Raw genomic sequence first — 5,593 nt, forward strand, 5'->3', positions numbered from 1 at the left:
CCTAGAAATCACAAGCGCAGGAAACACATAGAGCGAAAGTATCATCTTATCCTAGAGATTGTGCATCAAAGTGACATGATCGTCAAGCATATAGCTTCAGAGCACAATATTGCTGATCTGTTTACCAAGGCCCTCACGGCTAAAGTGTTTGAGGGTCACTTGCAGAATATGGGTCTATAGGATAGGGCATGTTTAGACTAGGGAAAGTGGGAGATTTTGTACTGGGCGGTTTGTGCCCTAATTTATTGCATTGTGTACTTTGTTTTATTGTTTGACTTTTACAATGTACAATCCATTAGCTTTAGGTCAAGTGGGAGATTGTTGGGGTTGATGCCCTAAATCTCGTAGAGTCCTATGGTTTGTAATTGTAAGGTAGAAACATTTCATTTGTGTTAAAATATTTGATATTTTATTTCAAAATTAGTTGCATTAACCACAAACCAATAAACTAACATCTATGGTTATCTTTTAGCTTAAATATGTATGTAGAGACATACGGGTGGATCATGTTTAAGTGATAACCTAAATGGTCTATAGTAGATGAATAAGGTTAGATATCATATCCTGGTGATACTATGGGTATAACCCGCTTTGTAGGTGTTACAATTGTTGTAAAGTGCTACAAATGATCTGATCCTAGTCATTCATGTTGAGACATGTGAGCGGGGATATTCTATACAAAGAAGTTTGTATAAGACCAGACCACGAAATGTTTAGTCTCGTTATATAACGTCGTTCATAATAGAGACTTACATTTCACCAGGATGACTATAGGTAACAAGACCTGAATCCTGAGTGAGTTGTGAACTCCTGCCTATGAGGGTAGTCCTTTGATTTGTATGGGTGAGAGTGGCCAGATCATCGACTCAATAAACCTACCATTTTAGGGATTTATTTGATTGGGGAGTTGGGAAAAAAGTTACATAAGAAGGAATTCACCCTTCCCCATTGTCGGGAAAAATAGATAAAATTACTCCCTTAAAGGCTGATTTTAGGGCTTGAACAATGTGGCGTCACACCTTCTCCTGGCCCGAGAGAGGTCTGATCATCTCCTAGTGATAAAGTACTCTTAAAGGTGGCACCTATGAAGAGTGTTCTACAGTTTGGAAGGAAAGGGAAGCTAAGCCCGAGGTTCATTGTACCTTTCGAGGTCTTGGAGTGAATTGATCTTGTAGCTTACCGATTGGCATTGCCTCCATCACTTTCTTCAGTTCATAAGATCTTTCATGTTTCGATGCTGAAAAAGTATGTGACATATCCATCTATGTAGTTGACTTTGAGCCACTGTAGTTCAATGACAACTTAAGCTACAAGCAGAAGCCTGTAGAAATTCTCGCCATAAAGGTAAAGATATTGCACATAAGGAAGATAGCATTTGTGAAAGTCTTGTGGCAGAATCACCAGTTCAAGAAGGCTACCTGGGAGCGAGAGGATGAGATGAGGACCCAATACCCAGAGTTTTTCCAGGAATGCACTTTTAAGGACGAAAGTTCTTTAAAGAGGGAAAAATGTAATATCCCGAAATTTTGTTCGTAATGCAATTTCAGTATTTTATAATATTCGAGATCATTTTTGAATTTTGAAAATTTAATTGGATTACTGAGATTCAATTATTGAGAAAGGGATGTTTCAATTTAATTGTTTAATCAGAGAAAAATTGTGGAATTGGACTTTATGTCACACAAATTAATTTGAAATTAGTGTCAAGAATTAATTTCATTTTGGAAGGGGTTATGTCACACAAATTTAATTTGAAATTAATGTCAAGAATTAATTTCACTTTGAAAGGAGGTTATGTCATACAAATTTAGATTGAAATTAATGACAAGAATTAATTTCATTTTGGAAAGGGGTTATGTCACACAAATTTAATTTGAAATTAATGTCAAGAATTAAATTCATTTTAGAAGAGGGTTATGTCACACAAGTTTAATTTAAATTCATGTCAATAATTATTTTCATTGTGGAAGGGGGTTACTTAAATTCTTTGTGAATTGAAAATTTTAAGGGAGAAATGGATTAAAAGTTGGAAGTAGAGTCTGATTGAAGGAAGATTTTGGAGATTAGAATCTTGAGGGTGGTTCTTGCTCAGGCTTTGTTGGGGAATTGAATTCAAATATTGATTATTGAAGACCTGGTTGGATCGATATCTGAATATAGTATCGAGGTAAGTAATCTTACTACTGGAACTGCCCACGTATCAGGCAATGTAGTTATGATTTACTGGGGATTTGATGATGGTTTGATGTTTATATATGCCTTGCTAATATGAGGATTTAAAAGACTAGATGCGCATAGAGATATTCGAATGCTAGCATGATTTGAGTATATTATTATTTTATGAGTTTCTATTTGCTCTGAGGGTGATGAGGTATATATGTAGGTTATGGAGCTAGGATGGGAACTCGAAGATTTTTATGGAGCTAGGATGACGAGATGTATATGTATGTTATAGAACCATTGATGATGAGATGTATATGTATGTTATGGGACTAGGATGACGAGATGTATATATATGTTATAGAACCATGATGATGAGATGTATATATGTATTAGAACCATATTATGATACTTATGATGTTGAGATCATGATAGTGTCTTCACTGATTAGTTAGATGCCCACTAGAGGTTGTGTGTCATTCGGGATTCACTAGAGGTGGTGCTTTCCTTCGGAATTCACCAGAGGTTGTGTATCCTTCGGGATTCATTAGAGGTGGTGGTTTCCTTTAGGATCCACCAAAGATTGTGTTTCCTTCGGGATTCATCAGAGATTGTGTTTCCTTCGGGATTCACCAGAGGTTGTGTTTCCTTCAGGATTCACTAGAGGTGATGCTTTCGTTTGGGATTCACTAGAGGTTATGTTTCCTTCGGGACTCACTAGAGGTGGTGTCTCCTTCGGGGTTCACCAGAGGTTGTGGGTCCTTCGGACTTACTAAAGGTAGTGGGTATACTTAACTACAGTAGAATGAAATTCAGTTATTCATGTATGTATGTGTCCCATGAGAGTGCTTACATTCCACTAGAGATAGGCATCTAGAGGATATAAATGCCTAGTCTGACCCTATTAGTGGGGTTACTTACTGAGTATTTTATACTCACCATTTCTCATGTTTATGTTTCAGGTAAGGGTAGGAACACGCCGACAAATGACAAGAGGAATCCATGAACGAGCCACTAGGGACCAGTTTTAACACTTCCACTCATGTTTTAAGAGTTCTTTGATTTTTTTAACTTTCGATCTTGACATTTGAAACTTATCGTTCGTAATTTTTTTTTTTCAGACTTATTTATTTCCATTGATGACTTATGGGTACCTTATCATTTGATTTTTATATTTGAATTTAATGAATATCTTTTAAGTTACCTTATTTATTTAGCATTTATTTCACTATAAAAAAGATATCATTTTAACTTTCATGCATGCATGCGTTTAGTAACGATCTAGCTTGAGTCCTAGGAAGTCGGGTCGTTACAGTTGGTATCAGAGCCCAGGATTTGGGTTCTAAAGACTGACTTACTATGTAAGTCTAGATAGTCCTTGTGGCCTATGAACGGATTCCTCGTCATCGCCAGGTATGTCTTATCAATTATAAGTTTTATGATAATTGTGCATTAAAATATTTATTTAGCTTAAAGGCACCAGTTATGTCCTAATGCAAGGCCAGTGACTCGATAGAAGATATTATAAGTTGTTTATTCTGGTATGACGCTACAGAAGGAAAAAGGTAAATGAATAAATATATAAATAAAATTATGAGATTACTTAGCACTAGTTTATCTCATGAAAATTAGGTTAGAAACGAACAAATACATATACCTCAGTTCAGAGATCTTAGAAGGTTGTTGAAACTATGTAAAGTTATGACAATTTAGGAATAAAGGTATTTAAATGTTTAAGCCAAGGAATAAAATTGTCTAGACAATAATTCATTAAGGACTAGTATTATGTTTTTTTGTTGAGTAGTGCAATTGATGTTAGTATAAATAAATTCTTTCACAGGCCACGTACTCAAGTATAAGGTTAAAAGTTGTTTTATGGATAAAAAGGTGAAAAAGAAGAGAATCTAGATTTATTAAACGTTCTGAGATATTAAAACCAAACATTTTGAGAGGAATTTTGGAAAGGATTAATAAGTCATAATCACTTTGGTAATACTATGACTTGATGGACTAGGTACATAAGTACATTATGTGTAGTGAAATGAAGGATTCTTTTGGATTATCTAGCTAAGTTGATGTCATAAGGAAGCCAAAATAGTTGGACATGAGTTTAGACTTAAAGGGATAAAACAAAGTGTTATTTGTTTGGGTTGAAGGATTATTTTAGAGTACCTAGATTAATTAATTCCATAGCCTTATTGTGGTGAGGAAATCAAAATTAGACAAATTTAAACAAACGAAAGTCTTTTGGAGTTTAAAAGCATGAAATTTGGTGAAGGAGAATTCTACAGGATGAACATTCTTAGTGAGAGAGATAAGACTTATGGAGGAGTTAAGTAAAATATACTTATTAGTAAATAAATTATATTCCACTTGGAAAATGAAAAAAAAAAAAGTATCCCAGAAAGTTTACTCTTTTGGAAAGAGAAATGAATTTAATGTGTTCAAAACTCCTAGTTAAGTATGGTTTGGAGGCATGATATGAGGGATTACAAGGAATTTTTTTGGTGTAAAAGAAAAATATCTCATTATCATGTGGAACTTTAGGAGAATATGAGTTGGTTGGAAAGATAGCTTACATAGGTGATCGATATGGAACTTTTTTTAACACAAGAATCTGTTACTGAAATAAAAGGTTGAGAAGGGATAAGCTAAATGGAGTTACTAGTAACAGTAGATGTTCAAGAACTATTGACATGGTATGTTGAGGCTTCATTAGTTAAAAGGTAGACCATTGAAGGCATTAGTAAGATTTAAGGGATTTTGACGTAGTGTGCAAGTTCGAATCATAGACTAGCATGACCATCAATTTAATTGAAAAAGGAAATTAATCTAGCTCAAGGTAGATAAAAGTGGTATATGCACAAAAGTAAGTAAGTTGGATCTTCCAATATCACCATTGGCATAAGGGATAGACTAGTCATAAAGTTGAGTTGATAACAAGAAGTTGCTATAAGTGGGTGTGGAGCAGTACAGGATAGTATGTTTTTCGTTGCATGGGCAATGAGTTAACTAGCTCTAGGGAGTACGAGTAATTCAAGCTATGACTTATTAATTAAGAAGGTTTTATCGTAAAAACTAACTTCGGGAATCAATTGCGATTATTAAGAGGTTATGAAAATGTGTTATCAATTGACTGATGCTTTAGCATCTAGGGACTTTAAAACCTCATTTTCAGAGGGAATTTTAGACTCATGCGCAGTAAGGTCTAAGTAATGATATGTGATTGTTTTAAGGCTAAAGAATAATATGATGTTGTGTTTTCTTCGAGATTCACTAGAGGTGGTGGTTTCCTTCGGGATACATTAGAGGTTGTGTTTCCTTCGGGATTCATTAGAGGTAGTGTTTTCGTTTGGGATTCACCAAAGATTGTGTTTTCTTCGCGATTCACTAGAGGTGGTGTCTCCTTCGGGGTTCACCAGAGGTTGTGGGT

This window comes from Benincasa hispida, chromosome 5 (genome assembly GCF_009727055.1).
Source record: "Benincasa hispida cultivar B227 chromosome 5, ASM972705v1, whole genome shotgun sequence".
Classification (NCBI taxonomy): domain Eukaryota; kingdom Viridiplantae; phylum Streptophyta; class Magnoliopsida; order Cucurbitales; family Cucurbitaceae; genus Benincasa; species Benincasa hispida.